At 36.6% G+C, this 14,638-nt stretch overlaps 1 long non-coding RNA gene across 1 annotated transcript in view; it reads left to right on the top strand.

Annotated features, from left to right (window-relative positions):
* The first annotated feature begins 9,559 nt into the window (after positions 1-9,559).
* Positions 9,560-14,638, top strand: part of LOC147835051 (uncharacterized) — a 46,006-nt gene continuing 40,927 nt past the window's right edge. Inside the window, exon 1 of the long non-coding RNA XR_015501105.1 lies at positions 9,560-9,755. This is a non-coding gene — a long non-coding RNA (uncharacterized LOC147835051). The remainder of the gene's footprint in view (positions 9,756-14,638) is intronic.

Here is a 14,638-nt window from a genome sequence, read left to right as displayed (position 1 = left end):
ATCAAAGTTTATTAAGAAATCGAAAGATGTTTAGACAGAAAGAAGCTATTTTTCAATTCCAAGAATGCAGAGAATGAACTTGCTTTCTTGTGAAGACTGATCTTGTCAGGTTAGCTCGAAAGAACAAATTCTGGAGACTGCAAGAACACAGAATGCATCCTGTGAAAAATGAGAGACTGTGTTATTATTGATGATCACATGACTTGTATGAATTTGTGCGAATTAGCCACTAAACTAACAAAACATAAAATACTTACGTTTCCTTGTGAAATCCGGCTGAAAAATCTAATAGGACAGGAGAATAAACAGGTAGATGAATGTATAGGAAGACAGACAGGTATGAAAGGTAACTTTATAAATAAGTTAAGAGATGTTTGAGCAGACAGACAGACAAGATAGGAATATGTTAGACGGGAAGAAAGAAAAATGCACAGTCTAAAGTTACTAAGAGTAGTAAATAATTATCTTGTTTTTATTAAAAAGATAATAGTCCCTTTCACAAATATATACTTCTGAAAATTAGCTGTAAAATATCATGTGTAAAGAGGCCCTTTTTAAAAATACTGGTAATTTAGTTCTGGCAATTTTCCGGAATGAGAAGTTGTATCATTACTAGTAAATTCCCAGAAGTCTGCTGTTTGTAAAACCAAAAGGAAAATGATTATAAGAGCCGTCTACATTTATGATGTTCAGAACATGTTGATGTGACATACTCCTGAGTCTGGGCCAATCAGAACATTCTGATTCAAAGATGCATTCACATTCAGTCTGTTTATAAAAAAAAGCATTTGAATCCTTTAGTCTAGACACATTGAAAGTAGTTGCTGCTTGTTAATCAGACAGTGATGCAATGTTTGTGCCAACTGTGGAAAAAAATATCGATAAAATGCTTGTGATGAACCACTGTATTTTTACCTGCAACCAGTGGAACAAAAGCAGCTGCATGAATGAGAACGTTTGATATAAAAATGAAACTTTTAATTAACCCCCTTCATCTTTACAAATACTAGCACAGCCGTGTAGGTTGTTTCTGGTTAATGATGGCATAAATTTACTGGTATTTTGGAATGGTACGTATCTGACCAATTGTAGAACGTCCTTACCTATGTGAACAGAGCTTTTTTGTATTTACTGGTAGACCTGTTCCAGTCAAATGTACTTGTAATATAATTTAAACAGAGCTAATGTCACTTTAAGTCCTAATGCACAGGTTATGTACTGGCTACATTACTGTTTATGTTTATGTAAGACATAACTATGTTTGTAATAGTAATGAATTACGTTTTACTTTGTTACATTTACCTGAGTAACTGTAACTTGAACTTTAAGAGTAAATTTAAAATGTCTACTTTTACTCAAGTAAATGTTTGTAAAAAAATAATAATAATAATAATAAACTTTATTTTACTTAGTTAGGTTTGTCAAATTTCCTTATGCTCAAACAGTAATAAGTTTGATTCAACAGTTCACACTTAGCTGATGATTGATAACAAGGTGTGTTTGACATGTTGTAGAAAGCCCAGAGCTCGGAAGACCAGAGCTGCGGTAAAATAATGAATAAGAATTGTGGTCAAGTAAATAAATTAATTAATTTAAAAAGTGTGACTGCTGAGAGCAACAGATTCTGGAGCTAGGGACACCGGCCCTCGCCGCCAAAAAATGGACCAGCCCACCGGGAATTCTCCCGGTCCTCCCGATTAGCCAATCCGGGCCTGCGTCACGCCGAAACTTCTAAAGACTCGTTATGAAGCCGAATCATTCTAACCACTATGAGTCGACTCTTTTTTTAGATGAATCAATAGTTTTAAAAACTGTCCACTTTAAGATTTAAGCCTAAGCTGGATATTTCACTTCACGTAGAGCTGTGTTACAAACTACATGGAAGGTCATTTTCGAAAACCCACAATAGGGGCTTTTTAATCAACTCACTTATATGTCTTGGACTGCAGCAAAAAACTGGGGAAACCCACACAAACATGGGGAAATCATGTAAACATGGCCCGGCCGGGATTCCAACCAGTGACCTTCTTGCTGTGTGGCAACAATGCTAAGTACTGAGCCGTCATGCCAGCCTATCATGGATTAATCTAGGAAAGAGGGAAAGGAGTAGGGTTGGATGGGAGATTATTCAAGACAAAGCCAACTATATGAAAATCTAGTGATTTATAATGTGTTTGGATTCATCCGATTGGTAAATCATGTGATAGCTTATACGGGACCAGCTGTGATCAATAATAAGCATGTGATCCTCTTGAAATTTGTTTATAAATAAGCATCCTTTTTTCAAAGGTAATTAGCTCATATATAGCAGGTTTTTAGGGCTGCATAAATGTTTATCTCCTGCTTTCATTTAGCACCGTTGGAGCTGAAACATGATGGCTGAAGCGGAGAAATATCTATGTAAGTTATCAGGGGCCGGTTACCCTTGGCATCAAGTTCAGACTGCTGATTTTACTGCAAGATTGCAAAAAAAAGTTTTGTGATGCAACTCATGTTGTGTGCATCATAACAAACTGACATTGCAGGTTACAAAAATTCCAGCTCCAACCTAAAAAAAAACATGCAGCATTCAGAGTAAAATAATATCATTATACTATTATTAATGGAGATTTGGTTACTATGAGAACTTTGATCTTATTGTAATACATTTCACACACTCTCCAAATGTTTTCCATACAAACAACACAAATTCATGAACAAACATTCATACTAAATGCTGTGAGGTTTGTGTTGGAAATGGGAAAATAAAGACTTAACTGAAAAAACACCTGGGCTTGTTTTTAATTGTATTGCAAATCAGGTCATGTGATGTTACTATACCCATCACACATGAAATTAGTCTGTGAAAGTTTTTTTTTATCAATCCGATCAAGAACTAGCTACTTGTGTAGTAGTTGCAACATAAGCTCATTCTGTAAATGCCCCCTATGTACATTTCTGCAAATTATGCAGCCAGAAATGCATATGGCGGCATTTTGTCTTTAAAACGAATTTACTAGTGACCTAAGAACTATTTAATAGATTATTACTTTGTACCTTATTGTCAGGACAGATTCACACACCACTGGATTGCTTTTCAAAACACTATTGCTTGGGTTTAGGGAAGGAGGAGGGTGGGTCAGTCGATCGGTCAGTCAGTCTGTCAATCATTCAGTCAGTCAGTCGACAGTGGCCTCTGGTATATTTACACCAGATCAGCAGGCGTGAGAGAAATTTGAGATCTTAAAATGCATACACAGTTTCCTCTAGTGGTTTCGTGAAAACAAAAACTGCCAAAAAACTTATTTGGTGCTCTCCAGAAATGTATATAGTGGTATGTTTTCAAAATGAGTATTTTTATCACTTTTCTTTACTCTTACTTAAGTAACTATTATAAGAATGCTACCAATATAATACAGATGTGTGTATTTGTCTACTTAAGTGCATACCTTATAGATGAATGTGGGGATGAACAGACAGGTGGGTGATATAAGAAAGTCTATTACACCATAACCATGAGCAAGTGAAGAAAAGTAAACAATTCTGTATTGGCATAGCATGCTTATTATGTCATACCCTTTGTTACATTGAGTCCATTAGGGCTGTGAAGATGTTTCTAATACATAAAGGTTTGGTCCACTCAGCCATTTATTTCACGACCATGAAGTGCTGAACGCAGCACACTTTATACTGGCGTTTCTTACAGGCCATTTTCTTTTTCAATGCCATGAGCGTGTTTGCACAGCCTTCTCTGAGTGCGGTGGCTTGAAGCATTTCACGAAAGGAAGTGTGCTATTGATTGTAGCAGACCTCTAGTTGCTTTGTGCATTGCTAATTGCATTTGCAGATGGATCAGAAAGACAGCGGACAGCCGTCTGTATAGCACTCCGTGGCGTTGGTTTTATGAATGAGGCTGCTTGGTATCGATCCCGTAATTCTTCCTCCAGAAATGCATTCTGCTTGAAACACGCACTGTAAAGAGCCTGATTCCCATCACATCGTAATGTTAACATCTCATCAGGAGCTGTCAATAATTCCAATTTTCAAGAGAGATAAATAGTAATCATGCTAACACAGGGAAAGCTTGTTAGGGCACTGTGCTCAATTTTTACACATGACTGTTTCTCTTACTTTTGTAAACCTGGAAACTACAAGTTATTGGAAACAAGTTGACAGGAATGCTAATTTAACCATTGCTCGGTGTACAATGAGGTTCCATTTATTCAAGGGTCTGTATTTGAGAGTTTGCATGTATTTGTAGAGCCAATGGGGGACAAATATTTACTATCTGTATCAATATAATCTCTATTTGCTGCTTAATATTAGTTAGTATGAGAATAGCCAGTTAATGTAGAATAAAGCATCAATATGTGCTTTTGAGAAGTAACAAACATTTTTTAACGTGGATATGTTCTTTACAATATTAAGAAATACATGATTCTTGTAAGGACACTTCACTGAAAGCTTCATTGAGGAACCAAAACTGCTTCATCTGGCATCACTGTAAATTCAGTGGGAAAATATCTTTTTAAGATTGTAGACATCATTAACTAGTTTATGATCCTAAAAAATACAAACATGTTGTGTGTGTATAAGTAATACAGGACATACACTCACGGCCATTTATTACGTACACATGTCCAACTGCTTGCTGATGCAAATTTCTAATCAGCCAATCACGTGGCAGCAATTCCATGCATTTAGGCATGTAGACTTAGGCCCCGTTTACACTAGTGCAAGTTTTAAAAAGGCGTTTTAGAATGAAAACAATCCGCGTCCACACTATTGTTTTACCCATCGTTTCTGAACAGCTCTCCGTCCACACCAAAACACTGAAAACGCACATCACGTGACCACACACACACTCTCTCTGGCAAGCGCTACACAGATGAGAGCTGTGCTGGTCGGACTGCTCATCAACCATCTTCCACTGGATCTAATCTCACTATATTTGCTAAACGTGATATTTAATTTATATTGTTGTTTTTTTTTAACAACATATTCCCCGACTTTGGTCTTTTGAATCTAATTGTTCTCAGGTAATGTGTTTTGGCTGAGCGCAAAGAGAAGTTAATGATTAATGTTACCACATACATTCTGTCTATTGACTGATCGTTTGCCTTTATTTCCTATAATGTATAAACTTATTGTGCGTTATACTTTCATAATGGCTATTATTTATTATTAAAACTGACATTCAGCAAAGCAGAGGGTACGTTTCGTATTTTTAATGGAAATTAAACGAGGCAGTAATTTTATAGAGTCTGTTTTATTATAAATACGCATACAGTGAATTGTTGAGAAAATTAAACAACGTAGCCAGGATGATGTGAATAAGGTTATAAAGTACAATGTTCCCTTTGAAGATTTACCGGACATTTCCTCGAGAGTCTGTTTTCCATATCAAACTTGCAAAGTCTGAACTTACAGTGAGAGGATGTGAGACTGAACTGTGTGTATGCTACTTAATATTGAGGAAAAACCCCAATAAGATAAGCGAATGTCTGCAGCCCCGCCTCCATTTTCAGATGTCTCCGAGTCCGTTTTCCCACATCCATACTGAGACGGAGCAGCATGAAATGAAATGAAAAGAATGAAAACTGCCTCTCCAGAGTTTTCAAAACGCTCCGTTTTTGTCGCTCGAGAACTCCGGCGTAGTGTGGATGGATGGCGTAACTGTAGCAAAACTTGTGCGTTTTAAAACGAAAACGCATTAGTGTAAACCGGGCGATAGTCAAGATGATCTGCTGCAGTACAATCCAAGCATCAGAATAGAGAAGAAAAGTGATTTAAGTGACTGAATGGCATTGTTGTTAGTGCCAGACAGGCTGGTCTGAGTATTTCAGAAACTGATGATCTTGTGGGATTTTTATGCAAAAAAAAAAAAGTAACCAGCAGTTCTGTAGGCATAAATGTCTTGTTGATGTCAGACGAGATTGGCCAGACTGGTTCGAGCTGAACCGGGTGCCACTCCTGTCAGCTAAGAACAGAAAACTAAGGCTACAATTTGGTCAGGCTCACCAAATTTTGAACAATAAACGATTGGAAAAACGTAGCCTGATCTGACGAGTCTCAATTTCTGCTGCACCATTTGGATGGTAGGGTCATAATTTGGCCTCAGCAACATAAAAGCATGGATCCATCCTGCCTTGTATCAACATTTCAGACTGGTGGTGGTGGTGTAATGGTGGGTGATATTTCGGCACACTTTGGGCCCACTTGTACCAATTGTGCATTGTGTCAGTGCCACAGCCTACCTGAGTATTGTTGCTGACCATTTCCATCCCATTATGACTACAGTGTACCCATCTCTACAATGAGTTCACTGTACTCAAATGGCCTCCGGAGTGAGCAGATCTCAGTCCAATAGAGCACAGTTGGGGTGTTGTGGAACACAGGATTCACATCATTGATGTGCAGCCAACAAATCTGCAGCAAATGTGTGATGCTATCATGTCGATATGGACCAAAATCTCAGGAGTAGTTCTTGTACCTTTCTTGAATCTATGCCTCAAAGGATTAAGACAATTCTAAAGGCAAAAGGGGGTCCAACAAAATACTAGTATAGTGTACCTAATAAAGTGGCCAGTAAGTGTATACTGTATAGACAAGGATTAGTCTTCTTTTTTAAACACTGGCTCCCAAATTGCTTTTTTCCTCATTAAAGGGATAAGTCACCCAAAAACGAAAAGTTATTTTATACAGGTCAGATGTAGGTGACTTTTATTTCTTCAGTAGAACATTAAAGAAGATTTTTAACTTAATCCATGATCCCTGCTGATACATATAATGGCAGTAAATGGTTTTAGATAAGTTAGATTAAAAATAAACACATATAAACTAGCGTAAATCAATAGCCTTGGCTCCTGGTGACACACTGAGGTCTTGTGAAGTGATGTAAAGCCCTATGTGAAGGTAAAAAACTGAGCATTATTTACAATATCATTAGCTTTAATCAGTTTAAACAGTTATCGGTGCATGTTAGAGTAGATGAAATCGCCAATCACTAATATATCTGTCAACAAGTCCCTGACCTCTCATTTAAGTGTTCTCTCAAGCTTTTGTCATTAAAGAAACCAGACTACAGTTTGACAAGGCTGTGGATTAAAGATAGTAATATTATAAATAATGTTCAAGTTCTTACACGAATTGATCGTTTTACTTCACAAGACCTTAGTATCTTGTAAACCAAGGACCACAAATTCAGCTCAAAATCTTCTTTAATGTTCTTCTGAAGAAAAAAACGTTATCTACATCTGTGGGTGAGTAAGTTAACAGGAATTCTTAATTTTTGGGTTAACTATCTCTTTAACAGCATTAATACCCTTAAGCAGCTGTAGTTGAAGCCTTGAAGAGTTAGCTGTTCAATTTTTAAAATCAACAATCCATTCTGTGAGTTTCGTGAACTGATATGTATCATTAGGGTATGAGGACATGCTGAGTTGGGTATCGTCAGCAGCATAACAGTGAAAATTGAAGATATCTTCAATGGGTAGTATGTTCAACATGAAAAGCAGCAGTTCGAGAATTGAGCCTTGTGGGACTCCTTTATGAACTTGCGACTGATAGGGTACTTCTTCATAAACTTCCAGAGTGCAGATATTTCTGATATGAATCGTGCAAATGCAACTATCTTGGCAAACTGACCAGAATTAATTATGCTGAAAAATAAATTTCATGATGATATTTATGTGAATTCTACTTTAGGAAAAAAACAAGACACAAACAAAAAATATATATGTTGAGAATTCCTGTCATTTTCATTCACTAATGAAAACAAGACAAAAGCAGCAGGGAGGGATGAATCAGGGCTTATCTCCTACATGCAGAGAAGTTTTATGCCCACATTTGAATTATAATTTTTGCCAAATGTTTCATAAAATGTTTTTTAAATGTCAGTATTTGGAAAACCAAGAACCCCATTCAAAAGAGATTTTTATGTACCTAAAATACCATCTCTCAGACAGAGTAAAATACTGTAAGTCTCAGCCTATTTCAGATCTAAACAAAAGTATGCCACAATACATGCAAACCCAGTTAGGTATATCTAAAGTGTTACAGTTTGGGGAGTATTGGATGGATTTCTGTTAAGTGGGTCTGTCCATTAGGTCTTAAAGTCACAGCAACCTTATAAATCTGCTGCTGACATTAACATTAATGTTTTTTCTTTTATTTAGATGATTGCACTTATTTCAAAATTTACTCACAGAGCTTTTTATGTTGAATATCATTGATTCATTAATTTTCCTTCAACTTAGTTCATTATTCAGCTTAGGGTCACCACTATTCCAGCATCTGTTTTACGCAGCAGATGCCCTACCCATATTCACACACGCACTCATACACTACGGCCAATTTAGTTCATCCAATTTACTGCATGTCTTTAGACCGTGAGGGAAGCCGGAGCACCCGGACGAAACCCACACAAACACAGGGAGAACATGCAAACACCACACAGAAATGCCAACTGACTCAGCCGGGACTCAAACCAGTGACCTTCTTGCTGTGATGTGACAGTGCTAAACACTGAGGCAGCGTGCTGCCTACATTGGATATGCAAAACAATTTATCATAAGAATCCAGAAAGAACAGAAGACAATTAATTAACAACAAAATAAATAAATAAAATGAAGGACTCTTAAATTATGACAATGCAGTAATTAACTGCCAAAATCATAAAATAAATTATGTGTATAATCAAAGTAAAATATAATGATACAAATGTGTGGCTTTTCAATTGCTAATCCAGTTATGTGTTCATTTCTTAGCTCATACTGTGGTATTAATCAAGAAACAAAACAAAATCACTCTGTGATCATATATTATCTGTCAAAATGATTAATTTCTTTAATTTGTTTATTAAAAGAAACTACTTAAAAAATTAAAAATGTTGTGTACTGTCCTATACAGTCTGCACATATAACTGCTGGTCTTTTTAGAGTGTTATTTTTTATTTATTTATTTATTTTTTAAGACAAAATAAGGTGTGTCACAGTTGTCTATGTTGTCTGTCCAAATTTTAAAACCCAGGCTCATTCCGAATATGTACCCCTATGTACATTTCTGGAGAGTACAACATCCTAGGAGATTCCTTTTTTAGCAGTTTTTGTTTTTGCAAAATCAAAAGAGGCCACTGTGTACGCTTATTCAGATCTCAAATTTCTCTCGTGAGTCTGTTTTTTTTTTTTTTTGCATAAATCCATAGATCCATAGATATGATTGAACTAATCATGATTATCATAGATTTAGTCAAATAAAATCTTATGATATTTAATCCACTCAAAATAAAATTGTGGTCAAAATTCAAATAATAAACCATAATGTTCTGAAGTCGATCAAAGCACAGCAGGTTCAAAGAAAGTACTGCCTTAGAGACCAGACCGCATACTCGAGCATTGTTAACAAACAATAACAATTATTAAAATCCAGTATAACAGATGAATTTGTTCATTCATTTTCCTTTGTCGTAGTCCCTTAATATATAAGGGATCGCCACAGCTTAATGAACACCCAACTTATCCAGCATATTTTTTACACAGAGGGTGCCCTTTCACCTGAAACTCAGTATTGAGAAACACCCATACACACTCATTCAAACACTTACACTACAGACAATTTAGTTTATTCAATTCACCCATAGTGTATGTCTTTGGACTGGAGGAGAAACCGGAGCACCCAGAGGAAACCCATTCCAACACATGGAGAACATGCAAACTCCACATAGAAATTCAAACTGACTCAGCTGGGACTCGAATAAGAGAACTTTTTGCTGTGAGGTGACAGTAATTTCATTACTACTGCTCTTGAAATATATTAGCATAACATAAACTTCACAATAAATATTTTTGTCAAATGCAAGCTTTTTCTGTCGTGTAGTGTTTCTCATTAGCACTATTAAGTAATCAACACTAGACAGATCCTCCAGCTCTTAGAAACACTTGGAGGTTGAAAAAAAAAAACAGCGAAAGGCAGAAAAGAGCAAACTACATGCTAAATCAGTGCGAGCAGTTAACAATGGTGTGTGATTGTTGACATGTTGTTTCCTTTAGAACAGACATTCAAACAGATGTCAGAGTGTGTGGTCACATCTGTAGTGACAGGCGAAAATGAGAAACAAGGAAAAACAAACTGCTGTGTTCTGTGTACTAACAGCGAATGAGGTGATAAGCCCACACTTTCTACCAGACACCCATTCCTGTGTGTGTGAAAGTGTGTCTGTGTGATTCTTTGATTAGTCATTTTCTATAGTAATAGATGGTTTGAATGTTGTTTTTACATGCATGCCATTTCAGTTATCAACTTAGGTGGTGGATGCCCTACTGTATGTTATTAAGGTGGTAGTAAGTGGCTTTGGGGTATTTGTTGTTCTGGGTGATTACTGTTGCTGCCAACCCAGCAAACAACTGTGTGTTTAATAGATGTCTAATAGACATCTAAATGTAGACAGCTTGGCTAAAACAAGGCTAAGCTTGGGCTGTCAGTGAAAATGTAATCAATCTATTTTAAGAATAGCCCAAAACTAGACTAGTCACCAAAAAAGACAGATTAGACAGACTTTATATGTGCAATAATTTATTTCTGTTTATTTAATGACTAGTCTATTTTTGGCTAATACTTAGACGTCTATTAGATTTTCACTGACAACCCTAATTTAGCTTTGATTTAGCCAAGACGACTATGTTTAGACAGCTATTAGACATCTTTAAAAAATAAAAAATGCTTGCTTGGAAGGCATCACAAAACTGTTGTAATGTGCTTTATTTGTAAAAATTACACCCGATTCACACAGGGCTTCAGCACAGAGCATCAATGCTTGACAGAGGGTGTGTCTGAAGTTGGGGTTGGCGCGACCATCATTGCATCGTCAGCCAATAAAATTAGTCAGTAAAAGGCCACTGTCTGAGCTGGTGTATTTGAATACAGAAATCTGATTGGCTGATGCTTTTTGTCCTTTTTTGTGCTTTTTGTACTAAGCAGTCGTTTGTTGCTTGATGCTTTAAGTCAGTGTTTCTCAACCATGTTCCTGGAGGACCACCAGCTCTGCACAGCTTTGTCCTTTACCAAACACACTTGATTCAGATCATCAGCTCATTAGCAGAGAATGAAAGGCCTGTGATAGATGTGACAGACAAATGAGACATCCAAAATATGCAGTGTTGGTGGTCTTCCAGGAACATGTTTGAGAAACGCTGCTTTAACTTATTGTTAGGATCAAGAGGTAGTTGTTATGGAGCTCTGTTTGGTTGCTAGGGCCTTTCAAGTCTGTTTTAGGGTGTTTAGATTATTGCTAGAAGATTAACAATAGATGAATATATGTACAGGTTGCTATTAATAATCAGAGGTATACAGAAATACAGTTGAAGTCAAAATTATTAGCCCCCCTTTGAATTTTGATTTCTTTTTTTAAAATTTGCCAAATGATGTTTAACAGAACAAGGAAATTTCCACAGTATCTCTGATAATATATTTTCTTCTGGAGAAAGTTTTATTTGTTTTATTTCGGCTAGAATAAAGCAGTTTTTAATTATTTCACCACTATTTTAAGCACAAAATTATTAGCCCCTTTAAGCTAAAATTTTTTGTGTTAGTCTACAGAACAAGCCATCGTTATACAATAACTTGCCTAATTACCCAAACCTGGCTAATTAACCTAATTAACCTAGGTAAGCCTTTAAATGTCACTTTAAGCTGTATAGAAGTGTCTTAAAAATATCTAGTAAAATATTATTCACTGTCATCATGGCAGAGATAAAACAAATCAGGTATTAGAAATTAGTTATTAAACTATTGTATTTAGAAATGTGTTTAAAAAATCTTCTTTAAACAGATATTGGTGAAAAAAATAAACAGGGGGGCTAATAATTCAGGGACTTCAACTGTATATGAACATAATTATAAATGTATATGTTCAGTTGGTATGTACAATTGAAAATAAATTGAAAAGAGTGCAATTGAATTTTTACATGTGCACATATAAAATAGTGCAGTTATTATGTTAGTAATTATATTAGTTATTAGGCAGTGTAAGTAATGAGGAGGGTGTTGCGGTGTATGAGGGGGCAAAAGAGTCATTGGGGGCAGAGTTCAAAAGGGAGACATCCCTGAGATGCTCCTCAGTCTGCTAGTTTTTGTCCGGGGGAACCTAAAGCAAGGGAAGTTGAAGTGCCTGCCGGAAATGGCCATCATCACCTGTAAGATCTTTTATTAGATGTCATTGATTAAACCCCTTACAGGTGTCAGGGCTGAAGTGGTGAGAACAAAGACATGCATCCCTAGGATGTGTTGTACATCCACAGGCATGTTCCAATTTTTCTCCTCTTCAGATCACTCGAAAAGATGCAAAGACTTACATCAGTTCTTTTGTTGCCCTTCGACTGAAAATTACAACCCAAGGCCGTACAGTGTCGCATCATAGCAGAATTATGCAATCGTAATTGCACTGTAGCCTGCGTTTACAACAATGTAGGAAGGGGGTGTTACTACACATAGTCAAAAATAGGTATAAACTATGTGTTAGTTTAATAATGTAAATGTAAATGATGTATCTTATGTTTTCACAAAGATACATCATTTACATTGTTTTAAAAACAAACCAGGTTCATTCTGAAAACGTACCTCTATATACCTCCATATACATTATTGAAGATAAGTTTTTATTTTTTTGCAGTTTTTGTTTTTACGAATCTACCAGAGGCCACAGTGCACACTTTGTGAGATTTCAAATATCTCTTGTGAGTGCCATTCTCACCTGCTGTTCTCATGTAAATCCACCAGAGGCTGCTGTTGACTGACTGACTGAATGATTGACTGCCAGACCAATCAACTGACCCAACTTCTCCCTTCCCTAAACCCAACCGATAGTGTTTTCAAAAGCACAGATTGACCCACCCACCCACTTCCTTAAACCCAACAGACAATTTTTTTTTTCAGAAAAAGAGAAGCCCTTGTCTGATTTTTACCACGTTTTACCACATTCTCACCCTGTTATTGTTGTTATATATATATATTGGCTTCTCTTTTTGTCTTACCTACTTTCTGAAACAGTTTTTCATCGGACTTGAACCCCATTGTTGTGGTCATCTCCTTTCTGCATCTCAAGTCCACCGACATACATGAGTTAACTGGACAAACTGGTAACAGTGGGAAAGCAGTCCATTCGAAGGTAAGCGGTCAGCTGCTAAGCACGAAAAAGAATGGCGTCATACCTCCTGTAGTGTTCATTTAAATAATGAAATGGAGTCATACGTGCTTCTGGCTATGTAATTCATGATCTACAGAAATGTATATAGCGCTGTTTTCAGAATGAGCCTATGTTGATTCAAACATACAAGTCTTGATACCATGGTTACTTTTAAGTGATTGTTTAGTGATTGAAATAATCCTTGAGAGGTGGTTGTTAGGGTGGTCAAAATTGTGTTGCTAAGGAATTTCTGGGGTTTTTGAAGTTACTTGTCACGTGGGTTTTTAAGTTTATGTTTTCTTTGGGTGATTGTTGATGTGCTTAGTAAGGTTTTTTTGGATGGTTTCTGGGGATGTTGGGGTGGCATCACTAAGTTGGTTTCAATGGTGTCCTTAATGGTTGTTATGACATTACTAAGCAGTTGTTTGTTGCATGAGTGATTGTTATGATCTTTGATAGGTACAGTTTAATTCACCTTTATTTTTATAGCGCTTTTACAATGTAGATTGTGTCAAAGCAGCTTCAAATAAAAGATCATAGTAAGTTGAAACAGTGTAGATCATAGATAAATTGATCATAGTAAATTGAAACACTGTAGTTCAGTTTTCAAAGTTTAAGTTCAGTTCAGTTTAGCTCACTTCAGTGTGGTTTAATAATCACTACAAAGAGTCCAAACACTGAAGAGTAATCAATCCATGCGCAGCTCCACAGATACCAAACCATGCAAGCTAGTGGCAACAGCTGCGAGGAAAAAAGTTCACCAATTGGCGAAAGTGAAGAAAAAAACTGGAGAGAACCAGGCTCAGATGGGCACGATCATTTATCCACTGGCCAAGGTCTTATGCAGAGCTGCAGTCCAAGTGCCGGAGGTGGGAAGCTGGACCTCAGCGAAGACTCGTCAGACCCTGGAGCGTCACATGAATCAGTATCAGTTCAGTACAGTTGTTAGGGTGTACTATGTAATAACTACTTATTTCCTAGTAGTTACAAAATAACTACTACTGTAGGTAATAACTGCAATGCTATTTAGGCCCAATCCCAATTGTACCCTTTAGCCCCAATTCACGTAAAGCGGTATGCTCTTTAGCTTAAAGGCATAGGGTTAAGAGGAGGGGCTAGATAGCCCTTCAAATTAAGATTTTCCAGAACCACCAATAACCACAACATTCTCAAGGGGTATAAAAATGTCCGCAAATACAGCAGCTACAATGGCAACATGGCTGTATAAACGAATCAGGAGATGCACAAATTTAGTTTTTTTTTTTTGGCATTATTTAAAAATTGACAACAAATAAGCATATATTTAATACATAAGGGTGTTTACTGTTATATAAAAAAAAAATAAAAACTGCTAAATTTCGCTTTCTATATTCCTTAATAATAACTCCAGTAAAGCAGTCCCACAACACACCTTCTATCAATCAATGACACTCTAATAGCCTGTTAGAAAAGTCTAGTGGCTGGGGAGGAGCTTTTTAC

The sequence above is a fragment of the Danio rerio genome, chromosome 10 (assembly GCF_052040795.2).
Source record: "Danio rerio strain M-AB ecotype USA chromosome 10, GRCz13ab, whole genome shotgun sequence".
In the NCBI taxonomy this organism is placed as follows: domain Eukaryota; kingdom Metazoa; phylum Chordata; class Actinopteri; order Cypriniformes; family Danionidae; genus Danio; species Danio rerio.
The sequence above is the reverse complement of the archived record's forward strand: the minus strand, read 5'-3'. Positions and strand labels throughout refer to the sequence as shown.